General features: G+C 40.8%; 1 long non-coding RNA gene across 1 annotated transcript in view; it reads left to right on the forward strand.

Annotated features, from left to right (window-relative positions):
- The window catches only part of LOC121946585, a 37,476-nt gene that overhangs the window by 13,520 nt on the left and 5,122 nt on the right, over positions 1 to 18,834 (forward strand). The window lies entirely within an intron of this gene.

An 18,834-nucleotide genomic window follows, 5' to 3' on the forward strand; every position in this document is an offset into this window, starting at 1 on the left:
CAAGTAATAATAATACTTTTCATAAGTGTAATCAGTATAAATTTCATGCTTTGAGCAATGAGGCCAACATTGCCCATCAATACGATGCCCCTGAGTGTTGCTCTGATAGATGGTCGGTCCTGCGTTGATAGTTTAGGGTGATAGTTACATTCTCACTCTGCACTCATCATCTGGGTTTGCTGCTTGATCTCTCTTGTCTCTTGTGTTTAACACCAAGCTAATTAGAACATGGAGAGAACAGTCTCACTCAGATGATCAAAGACAGAGTTTTGTGTGTGTGCGTGTGTGTGTGCGTGTGTGTGTGCGTGTGTGTGTGTGTGTGTGTGTGTGTGTGTGTGTGTGTGTGTGTGTGTGTGTTCAGTGCTTCGGTAGGGGAATGTAACACTGCAAGTAAACACACACACACACACACACACTGCCTTGCACACGCACATCAAGAGAAGCTTTCACAGAAAGCTATCAGTCATTGACATGATGACATGCATATTTTAGGCTTCCCTTCCTGCACTCCACTTCTCCTCACTTTTCTTCCTCCACTCCTCCTCTTCCATGTTTTCTTCCCTCACATTTCCCCCTCATTATCGGCGTGAGATATGACACGCTCTTTCCCTGTTCGGCAACTATTCCTCAACCCTGAACTCATTTGCAAAACAGGTCACTGCCACGTGCGTTGAGGTGTCCTTTGAAATATAGATAGTGCAATGTACAGTGGTGAAATCCTCTGCGCTCGCCACAAATACGCACTTATTGATGTGTATGCTTGCATGCACAGGGATGTAAAACGGTTTAAAAGCCCCCCATTTTGCTCCCCGCTGTTATTGCATCTATATATATGGAGGGAGTACGGGCCCAATCACAGCAGAAAGCGACATAGCATCAAAGAAATATGACAGCAGGATAAACAAGCCATTGTGATTGTGTGTGACAGAGCGACAGGAAGATTGCAGATATTACTCACAACAGGAGGTAACATTTCTGTAGCCTGCTTTTACCACATGGTGTCCACAAAAACAGAAAGGTATTTATTTATAGCAATGAGCTCGACTACTGGCTATTTCAAAGATACTGTTTTCTGATGATCTTACACTGCATTTTACTACAGTTAGCAATAACAGGACCAACAGGAGCAAAGGTCTTGTGATAAATGCATGTATATATGTATGTGTGTGTGTGTGTGTGTGGGGCTCAGTGCAATTTGCCCCTTGGCAGATATCTCCAGGCCCAGTGGCACATTTAACCAGCCAGGTGTGAAACATGCAGAAGGCCAGATGAGGAGAAAGCTACGTTCAAGTGGAGCAGAAATAACGCTATGTTGCTTATTTGCATGGTTCCTCTGTGCAACCCGGCGGCATCCCTCAGAACCACAGCTAGTATTTTGCAATTTGCTATTTCTGTTGTTCTGTGTCTTTGATGTCGAAAGGCTTTTGTGCGGCTCCTCTCCACATGGAGAACAAAAGCCAATGCTGACGACGCAAAGCTTGAATGCATATTCAAGTTGCCGCTGCAGAGTAATCCGGTAATCGCTATCTGTTCGACACAAGAGTTTTGCAGGATGAGTGTGTGTGTGTGAATAATGGCACATAAGGGTGTGCCTTTGAACATGTGTGCATGTATGTGGTGTCTTTTGTGTGTTTGGACTCAAATGCACGCCTGCGTGTGTGTGTATGTGTGAATATGTGTCAAGGCCTATACGGCATGCTAATTCAGATGAGAGGCCACACTAGTTATCGGTATTGAACACGCGCCACAGTCGGTGCGTGAGCCTTTGTTTGGGGGCTGTGCTGTTTAGAAATGAGAGGGACTATGTCGCCTCCGTGTGAGCTGTGGAGGGAGAGGAGAAAGAAGCAGGAGTAACACACTCACTCACACACACACACACACACACACACACACACACACACACACACACACCAAATACAGACGGCCCCATCTCTTTCCAATCAGGGACTCTGCTTCCTTAACCAACCTCAGCAGTACATAAATAGTCAAGGACAGTTGTGGAGCGGAGCCAGTAGCAATACGTCTTTATTTCTCTACATTTCTGTATGTTCATCTGTTTTTCTTTAGTGAGATCCTGCCACTTTATGATGAGATAATGAAATCTTATTTTATTTAATTCTTTTAAAAAAAAATTGTTTATTCAAAGTGGAATAATCCATTATCAGATATCTTATTTTAAACAGTGCATATAACAAAAATATTTTTGATATGTAGAGAACTTCTCAACTCTGCTTACAGATTATATATATCTTTAAATCTTCTTAAGCTTGTACTACAAGTACATTTGACACGGTCTGTTCAAGGTGGGAAAATCATGCCGTTACACCGCTTCTCTGTTCTGTATATAATAATTCTCCCCATTCTACAATAGTGGAATGGAGAGACAGAGTCGTTCCACCTTTAAGCCACCACAGGAGGTAGTAACAGTGTTGAAGCAGCACTTGTATAAACTGGACAGCTGGCAGACAAGTGGGACAGGTGTGATGTTTTGACGCTGCAGTGTGTATGAGCGTGCAGGTTTTCCTATGAAAAATGAATGCACCCAAATTTGTGCATATCTCAAGGATTTTTGAAAGGCTGTGATCATGCAGCCGATGCGCTGATGGGAGTAAACAAAGAAGCAGTCCTGAGCATTGATTTTGCAGTCTGCCATGGTGGATTTCGCACAGAAAACTTTCACATGGAGACGTGTGTTCGGAACCATTTGAACTTTGAGTGAACTTTATGTCTTTTTAAGGTACAACTTCGCCATGTTTCTTTTCCTAACCATCATAACCTAATCGCCGTATGAACTGGTGTGCATGCATTTTTGTAGAATATCATATAAACCAGTCTATGAGAGTATGTTGGTGTGTGATACACTGCATAGATTTAGAATTCAGCCAGTGGCTAACTCAAAGAGGAAGAACAGCAGCCAAAAATATCTGTAAATTGGTAAAACAATGAGGTCTGGGGGCTACATACCATCCTAGCAGAACATGAAATTAGCCACCATATAACTAGGACAGTAAATGTTTTTATTGCCATTTTATTGCTATTGTTTATAAAGAGCCGCCGACGTGTTTGTCATATGTCACACTGTAGAGGCAGATGCTGTCGTGTTAAATGTCACACCTCTTTTGATACCGCAATGCCGAGATGCTGGCTAAAATCACACATTAGAGCTGCATGATACTTCTCCAATGTATGATTTGGTTCTGTGCAAAAATGCAAAGAAGGCATAAAGAAAAGACTTGGTAGCAGCTTTATAGAGCAATCTTGGTGTAAAAAGGGTGACAGATTATGTAAAACTGTAACCCAGGGTTAATTTATTCTCTACCTCGAGCATCCTCGCAGTGGACAGATTTATTATGTATCAGTATATCAAAGCTAACAGACGCCATTATATACACAAGTCTACACAAGTCGCTGTGATGAATAGGTTAATGAAAATCACATCATACTGAAGGGTCAGGAGGAGAGGAGAGGAGAGGAGAGGAGAGGAGAGGAGAGCAGAGGAGAGGAGAGGAGAGAAAGAACGGTACGACCTGTTGTGACTAAAGCGGGGGTGCCACAAGGAGGTGGATGGAAAAGGAGGAGGGCCGAGGTAAGAGGGGAACTTTGAGCCATGTACACCAGCCATTCAGAGCCGACCTTGTAATCAAAGAGAGTTGAAAAGCAATTAACTGGGACAATTATAGCAGCCAGAGGAGGCTGAATGGTTGGCTAAGTAAAGCAGTGTGTCATTGAATGGAGATTAATTGATGAGGGGAATATTTCAAGGTCTCTATTTGGCCTCTAGAAGTTTAAGTCAAACATGTTTTGTCACTGTCAAAGCATGGGAGCCTATTCAGGGATTTACCCATTCTCATTATCTGGGTGAGGTATCAAAACATTGGAGGTCAAAAAATTTAATCATCATTCTATTAAGGTGCTATACAGTAAAAGGTTCATGAAACAGTATTAAGTTATTAATTTTACATGGCTGATATTATTAATAATGGGGACTTAAAGGCATGTATAATATGTCACATTGAAGATCACCTGCATAATGTAATCTGTTGCTAATGCTAATGGGGCCTTAGCTTCATTTTGTTTTTTTTAAGACGTGCTGAATTAAACAGGACGACCCCACTGGTTTCTGTCACTCTGAGCCATGAGAGGGCAAACATCTTGACAAATTGAAAGCTTAGATGCCAAAAAAATCCCAGCAACTGTTGGGCAAAAGCCAATCTGATATAATTTCAAGCTTTTCACCAGGAGCAGATAATTCTGGAAAAAAATCAAGAGATGATTACAGTATAGAGAGAGTTTACACAAGAGCAAATACTCTGTGTGGAGCTGATCGAGCAAAAAACGCAGAGGGTCAGAGAGGCGATATGCACTTGTTCTGACTGGGATGGAAGCATTTGCACAGTGGTTCAAACATGACTGAATAATGAGTGCTTTCTGACTAACTACCTCATCTCCTTCGGTTATTTTTTCTTTGCTGGAGCATTGTGTACTTGGACAACAAGATACCAGCTGGCTTGTCTGGCACGTACAGGTTCTCTACAGTCACCATGGAGAAACTCGGTACTCCTCCTCACTCTGCTACAAGAATCCACACAGCATGCATCACACATGAATAATCAAATTTTATCACTACATTCAAAAACACACTCGAGCCCAGTGCTTCTCTTCCACATTTCATTTTCTATTGCAGTTTTCTCCGTCTATCAATAATTCAACAAGCGACAAGATGGAGGAGAATGATTGGGCTTGTTTTCTCTTTATGGTTGGATGACAGTCAGTCCAATTAAAAGTGGAGACACTGTTTTTTTTTTTTCAATTTCCCCTTTCGTTTTGGGATTAATTAACGCTTATGTGTGTGTGTGTTTGCATGTTCGTGCGCGTGTGTGTGTTTTGAATAGAAGCACAGAGCACGGGGTTTTGCCTGTGCCTAGTTATCAGTGAGGGCCAGCCATGCTGCCGTCTCACTCGGCCTCACACGCAGTCAACGGTGAACAAAATAGCGGAGAGAACCCTGTCACTCACTCCCACGTGCACATGTATGCCCGTACTGTGTGCACAAAAGCACATGTACATATCCCTAAAAATGAACACACAAGATGCATGTGACTCAAAAAAAAAAGCAAGCACAGCGCACTCACAGTTTTGTATCTTTTTTCACAAAGTTTTAGTGCCTTAAAGGACAATTCCTGTTAGTCACAGCTTATTCTTATTTCCTTGAGTCTGGACATTATTTTTGCGATAACATTGTAATTGTTGAGCTCTGAGAACAAGGTCAGATGGGGGAAAAAACACATGCAGAGACATCCTGTAGGGCTTCTCTCTAGGCACTTATGGCTGTGCCGAGTAAAGCATGCTGCGCTGATTTGCATTTCAATCATCAATTTATATTTGCCAAGTAGTGCTGACTTGTGTCCGAGATGGACCATCTCCTGAGTCATGCCAAAGCCTGCCCAACTGCATCTGAGTGTGTTGCAGTGATGTCAGATAGGCTTCATTATCATTATTCAGAGCGTAATGCAAAAATCGCAAATAAAGAAACCGTCAATGCGATGCGTATTTCATATAGTCAGTCAGTCAGTCAGTCATTTTCTGTAACCGCTTGTCCTCGTAAGGGTCGCGGGGTATTTCATATAAAGCTGGCTATATATAAATTGAGAAAAATCATTTAATTCACTGTGCCTCTCAAAAGCTACCAACATCATTATTTTCTTGTATCTCAGTGAATGAGTTGACTTCGTAAATCAATCGACACGTTAAATGATAATATGACAACTTTGACAATTCAGCTTGTTTTTATTGTCTCTCATGAATGACATACGCCATAGTAATGATGGGATTTTTGAGTGGTTAAAGATAAGGGTTCACAGAGTCATGGAAAAAAACTGAAAAAAGTAATTGAATTTCACAATCACATTTTCCAGGCCTCGAAAGTCATGGAATTTTTAGACATAAGTGAAAGTTTTGGAAAAGTTATGGAATATTGTAGTAACATTAAACATGCAAGCTGTCAACATAACATAGCTCTGTGTGCGTCGATGTGTGACAACATTTGTTTATGAGCATGCATGTTTCTCTCCCTCACTCCATTTTTGCCAGCTAGCTTTACGATTACAGGCAAGAAAAAATAATGTGTCCTGAAAAGTCATGAAAAAGTTGAAATTGAAATTCTATCCATGAAAATGTGTGGGAACTCCGAGACATATCCTATGCAGGACCCACTAGAAGTGAGTGGCAGAATATTTTTTCTGCAGTGACTTTGCCCTCTGCCTGCATTTTCTTATTTTCCTCATATTTTCTGTGTCCAGGACCTTTATGGTTGTGTACTCCACAGCTCTCGAGTGAGGTCGGGTGTTTATAAAAAGGTAGCCACCAGGTGCCAGACCATAAGGTATTCAAGAGACACAGTGCCAAAAGAACACACATATAGTGAGGCAAAATGCCAAATGAGAGTGAATCCTAGGTTGGCTTTTACTTTCACTGGTGAGCATGTTTATGAACAGTAAACCGCAATCCTGGATAGTATACCTTTAAAAATTTGAATGAATTTCAGTCGAATCATTCAAACTGCGACTATTCTGTTTCCTCACATGGAGAGAGAAAGTTGTGGTGCATTGTTCCAGTGCGCTCCAGCAGCATATCTGTGCCTCTGAGACATTGCAAGCAAGCTCGAAGATCAATTGGCACCAATCATAGTTTCGTACAGTGCAGACAGAAGCTTAAACAGCTCCAACAACAGTTCAAGAAAGTTGTTGATCATAATAACGTTATGGTGAACTGTAAATTTTATCCAAAAGTCATTCTGGAAATTATGGTGAATGGACAGTTGGAGATGTTTTAATTGATTTTTTTTCATCAGGGAAAACATACTAAGCTTTGAACAGTCCTGTCCTAATATAAAGTGAAATTATAATATGAAATATTGTCGTTGGTGAGCGTGATTGCATTCAGTTGCTTTTTAACACATCCAGCCAATCTGATAGAGATACATGAAATGACAACCTCTTAAAATTGCATTATGTAGTGGTTGGATGTAATGCGTTATAAATATTTGCCAGAATGGTCACAGCTTCAAACAAGCAGTTAACATTGTGTAATGGTTGCAATTCGGTTTATGCGCTAGAACCACTTGAATAGGTTTGAGGGGAAAAAAATTATACTTTTTTAGGTTTATAAAAAGAAAGTGGTTTCAGTTAAGAAGTATAAATAGTACAGAACATAGTATATAGTATATATAAAGGTACACCTTGCTAGTACCCTGTTGGTCCCCCTTTGCCCAGAGAAACTGCCTTAATTCCTTGTGGCACAGATTTGTGCTGGAAACATTCCTCTCAGATTTTGGTCCATATTGACATGATAGCAGATCATGCTGCAGATTTGTCGGCTGCACATCCACGATGAAAATCTCTAGTTCCGCCACATCCCAAAGGTTATCTATTGGATTGAGATCTGTGTAGGCCATTTGAGTACCGTGAACATTGTCATTTTCAAGAAACCAGTCTGACATGATTTGAGCTTTGTGACATGGTGCATTATCCTGCTGGAAGTAACCATCAGAAGATGGGTACACTGTGGTCATAAAGCGATGGACATGGTCACCAACAATATTCAGATAGGCTGTGGCGATTAAACAATGCCCTACTGGTACGAAGTGGCCCAAATTGTGCCAAGAAAATATTCCACTTACCATAACACCGCCACCATCAGCCTGACCCATTGGCACAAGGCAGGATGGATCCATGCTTTCATGTTGTTTAAACATCTAACATCTGAATGCCATGGCAGAAATCGACACTCATCAGACAAGGCAATGTTTTTCCAATCTTGCATCGTCCAATTTTGGTGAGGCTGTGTGAATTGTAGCCTCAGTTTCCTGTTCCTAGCTGACAGGAGCGGCACCCGGTGTGGTCTTCTGCTGCTGTAGCCCATCTGCTTCAAGGTTCGACCTGTTGTTCGTTCAGAGATGCTCTTCTGTACCTCGGTTGTTACGAGTTATTATTTGAGTTAGTGTTGCCTTTCTTTCAGTTTAAACCAGTCTGGCAATTCTACTCTAACCTCTGGCATCAACAAGGCATTTTTTGCCCAGAGAACTGCCGCTCGCTGCATATTTTCTCTTTTATTGACCATTCTCTGTAAACCCTAGAGATTGTTGTGCATGAAAATCCCAGTAGATCAGCAGTTGCTCAAATATTCAGACTATCCAGTCTGGCACAACAACCACGCCATGTTCAAAGTCACTTACATCACCTTTCTGATGCTCAGTTTGAACTTCAGTAGACTGTCTTGAACATGTCTACATACCTAATGAATTGAGTTGCTGCCATATGATTGGCTGATTTGATATTTGTGTTAATGAGCAGTTGAACAGGTGTACCTCATAAAGTGGACTGTGAGTGTATATATATATATATATATATATATATATATATATATATTGTTTTGCTTGTTTCTTCAGGAATATTCATTGTCAAAAAAGGTTGAGTAAGTTTGTCTTACACCTTGGCCACAGCATGAGAAACTACATTTTCATTGTTCAATATTTGCATGGAAATGCCTCAGAAACCCACATATGCCTTGATATTGAGTCGTCGCCCCAATGATCTCTATTAGGCTAATTAAGCCAATTAACCTACTGAAACAATTCCATGAGGCCGCTGCACCACCTCGCCAACGCTGACCGAAACCCTGAAGGTACATTGCGCAGAGGCGTGTGTGTGACTGATCCCTTCCCAGATACACCAAAAGGACAAGCACTGTTTCATATCATTACCATAAACAAATTAGGGCATCGCTCCCTCGTTAGGCCAAATATGTCTCATTAGTGCCACAGCTGAACAAACCTCCTGATTAGGCCTCACTGTCTCCCTTTGAAGCCCGCAAAAGGAGAGTCTATTTTTTAATTAAGCTCATTTGCATTTACAAATGAGAAGCTAATTAATGAGACTCGTTTTCTGGGGCTTTTCTAGTTTGGCAGGAAGCATGTGGAACAGTTTCTACTTGCATGCAGAAAAAGAGACCAAGAAAGCAGAAACTGGTGTAACTGAGAGCCGTGGCGATACTGTCTGCACTCTTGAAACAACCGACCAAACTGACATTGTTACATAATCGCAAACAACTTAATGCACACAGCAAAGACAACAATATCATTAAGATGTTTTTTTTTATGCCATATGAATTTACAAACAAGCAACCCCCTTCTCATTCATAATTTCATATTAGATGACCGCAACTTTACTTTGTCCTTCTGATGGATATGACTGATTCATGTTGGTTTTTGTGGGTTCACACAAGCTACAGGCCGTTGCAAACCTCCAGGGAGCCAAAGGTGGGCAGGACAGAGCCAGGAGAAGTGTGGGCTGTGTGTCACGCAAGGATAAGAAGGTGACAGGGCAAATATGGTGTGTGCACGAGTGTTAACGTGTGTGTGTGTGTGTGAATGTGCATGTTTGAGGAAGAAAAGCGGGAGAACAAGAGGGAGAGAAAAAGGGAAAGAGAGGTGTGATATCATCAATTAAATAACCCTCCCACACAGCATCTGGTGCTCTCTCTCAGGCCGTCTGTCTCTTTCCCGACCGCTGATTTTTCTGCTTCTCTGTTTCTTCTTCTTACTGTCGTTTGGTAGCATCATGCCTTTGGTTTCTCTGCCTGAACATGCTAGTTAGCCCGGGTCACAGAGTGCAGCTTCACCCCCTCTCGCCTCTCTGAGCGTTACATCTTCCATCCACCTCAAAAATATACAACATGAATGCAGCAGCTGATGGGAGAGTTGGTGTAACCAAGTGGAAGAGTGTTAACAGGATAATCCACTGACCTCACATTAACCAGGCAGATGTGCACACTTTCATTAAGTTGCTAATTAATTCCTGACTCGTTGTGCTAACTGTGCTACCTTACTCCATGATTCAACAAGACATTTTTTCCATGCTAATGAGACGACCATCCTCTCTGTCCTCCTCCATCTTCCTCCATCTTCCTCCCTCTGTCTGTCCGTCTTATCGTGGAACAGGGGCAGTTGGTTTTTTGTGGTGGAAATACAAGATCGAATGATGAGGATGAGGAAAGCTTTTATATTAATAGGCAGAATCCAATTATAAGTTTGTGTGAACTAGCTTGCCGGGCAAGTGAATTTGCATTTTAACATATCAGTTTGATGTTAGATTCCTGGATGAGAGAGAAGGAGAAATGAGGAAAAAATGAAAAAAAAAGGGAATTATTGGTGTGAATAGCTCGAATCAGTTGTTGGATCTTTAGAGGTATGAAGTGATGAGAGGAAAGGAGAGATCTTGTAGCAAATTAGGGTGAGATATAGGCTTCTGTTGTTTTTTGTCTCTGTGTGTGTGTGTGTGTGTGTGTGTGTGTGCGTGCGTGCGTGCGTGCGTGCGTGCGTGCGTGCGCGCGCATGTGCTGACAGGGGGCAACATCTCTCATTTAATGTGCCTGATTTTTGGAATCTAGGTCAGCGTGGTGAATTAGAAACAATCTGCATCCCTCTGCATGGCTACAGTGAAGCCCTCCAATGAGGATCCATGTACATGCACTTTCACATGCACGCAACGCCCACACACAAAACACACACACACACACAAGCATCAGTCAAGCCCTAACAAATATAATCCAATTTTAGATACGAGCATTAGTATCTCAAAATTCTCAAAGATTTGAGAGAAGGAAAATATTAAAGGAATTTCTATTAGGCCTGCTGACAAAAAAAACAAAAAAAAATGGTGTGTGCTTTCGACAAATGAGGGCATTTTTTTCACACAGCAGTTCAACACAAGAGAATGATGAGTATGACACCAGTGTGTGGGAATGAGTGGGATTTGATGGAGTCTGCGCTTTGTTGTAGAAACACTCTTGGTTAATGATATGCCTCTCTCATCCAGCCCGACTCTCGGCTCCCCTCCCATTCTGCGAGCGAGCCGAGATAACGAGGGAGCAGACAGCCCCAAAAACTTTACACAAAGAGGAGAGGAATCAGCACAACGCACAATCTCAGCCTTCACTCAGAGAAACTTTCTCTTCTTCTTCTCCTCTGTCTCCTTTCTCCTCCGTCTGTTTCCCGACAGTCTTCAGATGCTTGTTCAAACTTGTTCAAATACGCCTACTGATCAAGTAGGGGACAGCTGCACTTGTGTAACTCAAATGTTGGAGGGCTCTCTGGAAACAAGTCCAATTTGAATGTAGTATATGAACAAAACTGAATTTGAGCGTAGCTCAAGGCGTGAACAGCAGTAGGGTGACGGAGACACTTTGAGTGCGTGACTCATAACTATGAGGAGTGTTGGTTTGAGACTTTGCCTCCTGCTACTCTGCGCGTGTTCCTGCGCGTGCACTTGATTTGCACATTAATGTTTACCGGCGTGCACGAGTTTGCACGTGCTTGCATGAATTCATGCATGTATGTGCGACTCGGTGGGACAGAGTCTCGTCCCTCTCTAGAGCACCATGCTCTGATGGATGTTAATGTGGACTGACGCAGGGGTGTCCCCCGAGGGAGGGAACACGGCCAACGAGGGAGAAGGAGGAAGGGTGTGAGTGTGTGTGTGTGTGTGTGTGTGTGTGTGTGTGTGTGTGTGTGTGTGTGTTGGGAAGGGGGATTCATTCCTCTAATCCTCTCCCTTCTTCACAGAGCCAGAGCGGGGAAGAGGCACTGAACCGCCCAATGAATAAATAAAAGCCTCAGCCCTCGCCTCCCCTCCGCTCCAGCCTGAAGCCCTGCACAGGAGCACTTAAAAGCATTTTAACAAGAGAGTCACTTCATTAAATATGGACTTCCTGTCCGCTAAAACCCTAGAAGGAAAACTCTGGGTGACTTTTCACATTGTGAAATATGGGGAAGAGTGTGGGGGGGTTGGAGGGGGGCTTGCATGGAGAGATGGAGGCGGAAAGAGAAACTATTGCGCAGAGAGACAAAGGGAGAGAAATACAGCAGGGCTGGGGAAAAAGGGATAAGCAAGGCGAGATAACAGAAGCAGTGAGCTGGAAATTGGCGAGGACCTTTCACATCTCTCTAAATTTGCACAGAGCACACATCAGGTCAGTTTTGAATTCATAGCGTGTCCTTTTTTTGTGTTCTTGCGTTTTTGTTATCTATATTCGAAACCCTGACAGAAAACAAATGTCATAAAATCATTACAGAGAAGGAGAATGAGATTTAAGAAGAAGTAGAAATAGGAGATAAAGACGCTGTGGGAAGCAGCTATGGCAAGAAAATGAGTTCTGCTCTGAGATCAGCTCAATAACATTCAAAATTCAAAGCCTTGGAATCTGACTGACACCAAACTGTTTTTCAGAAATTTCAAGTTATGTAAAATGTTGAAATCTGATGTCTGATAGCTTTCTTTGTATTTTTCCGAAGCCTTTGCAAGAATGACTTTGACTGCCTAACTTCAGCTCACTGTTGCATCATAAATAAACCATTTGTTATGAACAGTTGTGTTTGTGTTCAAACTGAGCGGTGTTAAAAGAGAATATTTCCTCTGAGCCCTTTTCACCCACAGATGATTTATAAGTCACAAAATACAAGTTCAAGTCAAGTGTCAAGTGTTAGAGTCCATGTCACGTCAAAAGTCTCCATAATGGATCACATAGAACGCTGTGGCTTTTTCACTGCCTGTGAATTATATACTGTTCAGTAAATAATGAGAGTATAGATGAACCAGACATAAAGTATGGCCTGTTGGAGCAAAATCAGAGAAATAAGGTCAACATTAATGTACGTATAAATGTAATGTATTCATTTAAATCTGTCTTTTTCATTCTTTCTTCTTTTTCAACCTGGAGACAGATATGAAAGTGTCTTGATAATGGAGTCACAAAACACATTCAGAGTAAAACTGTAGGCAAAGGGGGGAAAATACTACACTTGGTATGTGTATTAATGATTAGAAGTTAGCTCTCAACTCGGAAAAGTAAAGTGTATTTGATTCCTACATTTATGCAGTGACTTTTAAAAGTATCTTGTTACATTACAAGCGTACAGCCATTAAAGAGTTAATCCTCATGGTTCAGATTTTGCCGCTGAAAACAATACCTTCCTAGAGAAAAGGCTATTTTTGCTTCATAAAAACTCAAAAACCACCCCTTACAACTGTCGTACTGTAAATAGTCTAATAAATGACCAAAATAAGTTCACAAAATGTCATTTTCAAACACACTTCATTCTAATCTTAGCCAAAACAAAGTTATTCTTATCAGTCATCTTGTTAGTCCACTGTTTCATCAGCTCTTGGTTGGTCAAGATAAAACCCTTAATTCACTGGATTAGGTGTGAAAATATGATGATCTACACGCTGTCTTTCTTCCCACTGTCCCTCCCTCTTTTGCCCATTGAGCTGCAGCTCTGACTTGTTCGTGCTGCTTACAATCTGACAGCCAACTGAGCAACTGTGTACGCACAGCCTACATTAGCCTCCGTGAAAACAATAAAACAAATCATGCTTCAACAAACATGCAAGAAATGGCAACAAAAGAAACATGGAATTCAGTAATATTTTAAAATCAATGGATTGCTTATTTGAAAACATAAAAAAGTAACCAATTATTTGACTTGGGAAACTAAATTGATAATCTGAACATTCAAACATATTACCCCCAGCACTGCATTGCGAGAATAGTACAACATTTGGAAATATGCCAATTCACAGATTTGTTTTTGCTCAGAGTTAGGTGAGAAGATTGATTTCACTCTCATGTAGATAATGTGCACTGAAAAGGAGAGTATCTTTGAGTCTATTAGCTTGGTTTAGCATTACAACGTCTTTAGATTCTCAATGGGCCACTCCAACCTGCTTCACATTAAAAGACATTGTAATACTAAGTCGGTGCTGTCTATTAGTTAACTAAATAGCAAGCAGATTAGTTTACAGGCAATCTGAGAACCCATCAACTATTGTCTGAAAGCCTCTGGGACTCAACAGCCCTTAACTTGGGAGATCAAAGCAAGCAAATTCTGGGGCCAAGTTTTCCTCTTCAATTAGCTGTTGTTTTTTTATGTTTATTTGGTTTGCTTATCTCTATAAACACATATCTGCATGAATGCAGAGATATTTTTCAAAAGCCAATAGAAAGCTAAATCATCATCAGGTGATAGCTGGTGGGTTCTTAGACTGCATTTCAGCAGATGTGTTTTGACTCTCCATACAGACTGTTTACCAGTTGCTCAAATGTGACTTATACTTGGACTAAAAATGAACTACAAACTCAACCAGAAAGCTCCAGAAAGCAAAATCTTGTCCTCTTGCCTACAGAACTTGCATGCTGATTTGCTTGCAAGTAATAATACTAACTCAGTTACTGCCATGCTATAACCAGAACAGCTTGCTGTTTGTTGTTTAAAAGAGTTATTACTCAAAGTCACTAGGATTTAGTATGATTCAACCTTTACCAATAAAACAGTTCATCTTGATTTGCAAGTTGAGCAAAAGTCATCAACGTGAATCACACTTATTCTGGTTTATTTAGTGCACATAGATGCTGATGACATGAAACAACAATCAGAAGTACTGACATGAGACATTACTGATCTACTGGACATATTCAGCTCCCTGAATACAGCAGCGTTAATCAGTAGCTCTCCACCACTAGTCAGAAGAGGAGTTGACAGATGACTCAGCATATGACAGAACCCATACACAATACAGGGCACACTCTGGACTCAATCATCTCCAAGGCAAGGGTTGTAACATTTGTTGGAGTGGCTGATGTTGCTTTTTCTGATTGTTTCTGTGTTTGTTTGTTTTTTCTATCTCTGCACACACAAATGTCCAATCAGCGGTAATCACATAATGGTACATTACTGAAAACACCTGTAAATTATTCATTCAAGCCTCCTCTTCCACACCTGCGCTCTCTCTTGGGTCTCAGTCAATGATCTTGTTGATCGTTTCAGTTCTAAAATTACAAATGTTATTGATGCCATCGCCCCCACTGAGGCAAAGATAGTCTCTGTTGTAAGAAAAAAGCAACATGGAGAACAGCCACTGTTAAAAATTGAGAAAAGAGTGTTGAAAATCTGAATGCAGGTGGTAAAAAATAAATCTCCAAGTCCATAATGACCATATCTATAAAAAGAGATGGCATTTTTAATTTAGAACTGAGAAATGTAAGGCGGTCCTTACACCAAAAACAATAATACACCCGCATTGCTTTCTACTCACATGCTGACAGCCCTTCTTCTGTTAGTAGCCTCTTTACTGACAAAATTTGGAAAATTAGACAAGCTGTCAGTTTTCCCATATCAAGTATAGGTTCTGTATTGCATCCACTTAACCCCAGTTCAAGTAACATGACACAGTTTGATTCTATCAGCTATGAAACCTTGGAGGAAATTTTCAACATCTGAAATATTCCTCCTGCTGCCTTGATATTTTGTTTATGGACTTTTTCGAAATTGTTGTAACTGGATAACCTCAGATATTTTACGGTACAAAAAGGCAACGCTTTCCTTGTCTCAGGCTATTTCCCACAGGCCCTGTGAACTACAGTTATTACACTACACTTAAAAAACTGTAATCTAGACAATTTATGAATGCTCTGGGCTTATGTGGCAGATATGACTGATATTGGGGGGGTGTTGTTAGCAGCATTAGCTGCTAGCTGCTCGCTCACTCCATGTTGAAAACTTTGTCCACACACACACACACACACACACACACACACACACACACACACACACACACACACACACACACACACACACACACACAGTCACACGATCTGGATTTCAAATAGAGCCCCTTCAAGTTCTTGAATGTCATTCACTTGAACAAAGATGGTTGTAAAATTTTAGTCTTGGTATTACTACATCTCAGTAGTGCATTCAACATGGCTTCCGTAACATGTTTCTAGACAGACTAGAAAACTGTTCTAGCCTTTCTTGCACAGTGCTAAACTGGGTTAAATCCTATTCGAAGGACAGACTAATACTGTGTTGATTTCACGTCTGAGCATACAAAAATGACATGGAGTTCCCCAAGGCTCCATTCTCAGGCCTCTTTTGTTCAACATCTATATGCTCCCACTTCTTCAAAATATGGAAAACATCACAATATTTGGTCATAACAATGAAAACACACAGAGATTTATATGCCAATATCACCAGGTGACTATGGTCCAATACAAGCACTGAGGTGCACTGAATAAAACAGTGATTAGCTGTGCTAACAGTTTCTTCAAGTAAAGAAAGTTAAAACCAAAGTAATTGTTTTTGGGGCCAAATAAGAGGGAAAAGTCAGTGCTCAGCTTCAATCGCTAAAATTCAAGAACACATGTAAAGAAATCTTGCTGTACTTATAGCCTATCCTATTTAAATATGTCTTTTTATTTAGTCTTTTTATATGGCCTTGTGTGTCTTTTCTTGCATTTTATGTCTTATGCAAAGCACTTTAAATTACCTAGTTGCTGAGAGGTGCTTTCAGGTACAAATAAGTCCATATTGCCAACTGAACAGTATATTTCCCTATTTCTCATCTCCCCTATATATGAATGCCTTCACTCATGCACATGTATGTATGTGTTTGTGTACTAGCCACAAAATTGCTCAACATCTCAATAGAGTTCTCAGTCCTCCAGAGACCAGTGGATAGAAAGCAGCCTTTTAATCACTTTATACTGGATGTGGACTGGAAGCTGGAGTCCATGATTGTCAGGACATTGTTACTGAATACACTGAGGAGTTAAAACCAAACAACAAAGTTCTTCACGGTCCTAACAGCATTAATTACTGGGGTCATCATAATTTGGTTTTGTTCATATCCATAACATTCACCAACCCTCTTTTCTAATGTCATTTTTTGCACTTTTAGCTTCAATCTGTGCTGACTAGAACTTTTACAGCTCAGTGCTGGTGTTATTTCAGATATGTCTGAGTTAATTGTGGCCTCTCGAGTCTAGCCTTGATGTTAAGGGCTCATGGATTTTTTTTTTAAGATTATTTCTTGTGCTTTTTGCCTTTTTTTTGAGAGGACAATTTAAGCATGAAAGGGGAAGAAAGAGGGAATGACATGCACCAGAGGTTCAAGGTTGGAGTCAAACTTGTGTCCACTGCGGTGAGGACACAGCCTCTGTACATGGCACCCCTGAAAATGTTGTACATTAAAGGCCACTAAAAAACAAATATATATACAAAATTCAAAACATATATGTGATTCAGAGTCTGACTCAGGTTGTCTGCAAGTGCTTTTTAACATAGAGGTAGTGGAGTCTGCTGCGAACAGTGCTGGTTACAGCTATAGTGCTGACCAAGTCAAGAGGGTTTCCCGCTGAGGGAAACTGCAGTGCAGATCAGTGGCAATTAGCTAGCCAGAGTGATACACACACAAGGACTCACTTGCACTAACATGTATGTAGCTGGATCGTCTACCACAACAAAAAACAAAGAATTTCAACACACACAAAGGTAGTGTGACCATATTCTCCACAGAGATGTTAGTTGTTTGCTGCTATTAAAGATGTATTATGCAGAATTTTCCTGAAAAACAGTCTATTCCCTCAAACAAATTAAGCCCTCCCAATCATCCCTTATGACCCACTAGAAGTGTGTGGTGGTTTATTTATTTATTTGTAGAGACTCTGCCACCTGCCTGTATTTTCTTATTGTCCTCGTATTTTGGCTGTTTGGGACGTTCCTGGGCATAGCATACAAATGAGTTCAGATGCCAGACCATAAGAAGCACACATTCAAAAGAAAATCACAGACACAGCGCTGAAAAAATGAAAATATAGCATGGTAAAATGTCAATCTAAGATTAGGAATACAGTGTGACAAAGTTGTATTTGGTTTAAGCAGTGCAGGTAGGGACTGATAGATACACTGATAGATACTGTAGCTGAATGAGCTCTCTGCTGAGACTTTTCAGTACACTATAAATCCATATATTTGACCAGACTGGGCTGTTGCTGGTACCAGCATTTCATACTTGTAGCCCTCAGTACTGCCTGAACATGCCAAACTGCAGCTTTTACACCAAAAAATACAGCAAAGGCTGCTCTGGGGCTTTGGGATTTGCCAGATTAATTAATTTACTATTGTCAGACAGCAATTTCAGTACTTCTTAGCCTTCTATTACTGGCTGCCTGCAGACTTTGACGTGACTCACTGCCATAGTTGTTTTGATAATTACACAACTTTTGTTATAATAGTGTTAATAATTGTTTTGCATATTGGTTTATTCTCTCTGCTGTCATGGTTGGTAGATTTTTGTTTATTTTCAGTTAAAAAAAACAACAAAAAAAAAAAAACACATAGCATCAACATAACTAAACCAGGAAGTTTAGGCTTTATGTAGCCTACATGTTAGTATTTTGGAAGCATAATGAGGCAAAAACAGTTTTACATTTACTTGATTCTCTTAGTGTGCCTTGTGCTTTTGTGGTTAGCTTAAACATGTACTGGACCCCTCCTTTTTACACTATTCATTACGTAGTCCCAAATATCTTTCAATGAAGTTGTTGAGTGAGCATTGTGGTAAGACAGGTACGTAGACTCAATGCTTGTTCGGTCATGATAAAGGTGATGAACAAGTCAAATATTTCTCTGGAACAGCTGTAGAGATTGATTTGGCAGCTGTGACCGCACAACTCACCAGTGAATTTGTTAATGCGTTTGTGGTGCTCATTGAAACATCCTGTGTTGACTTAAGACAGAGTCGGGCTGCGGCACCTTTAAGGGGGGCGAAAGGGACTCCAAAGTGGGTCAGAGTAAAAATATCTTCAACAATTATTCATGGTACCCCGCCTATCTACCATACCTCCACCCTGTGAAAAATCTGCATTGCACTGCAGTGAGGGGAGACAAAATGGAAAGAAAAGAGATAAAGAGTGCGGAGACACATGTAAGAAAGA

Source organism: Plectropomus leopardus, chromosome 8, assembly GCF_008729295.1.
Source record: "Plectropomus leopardus isolate mb chromosome 8, YSFRI_Pleo_2.0, whole genome shotgun sequence".
NCBI lineage: Eukaryota > Metazoa > Chordata > Actinopteri > Perciformes > Serranidae > Plectropomus > Plectropomus leopardus.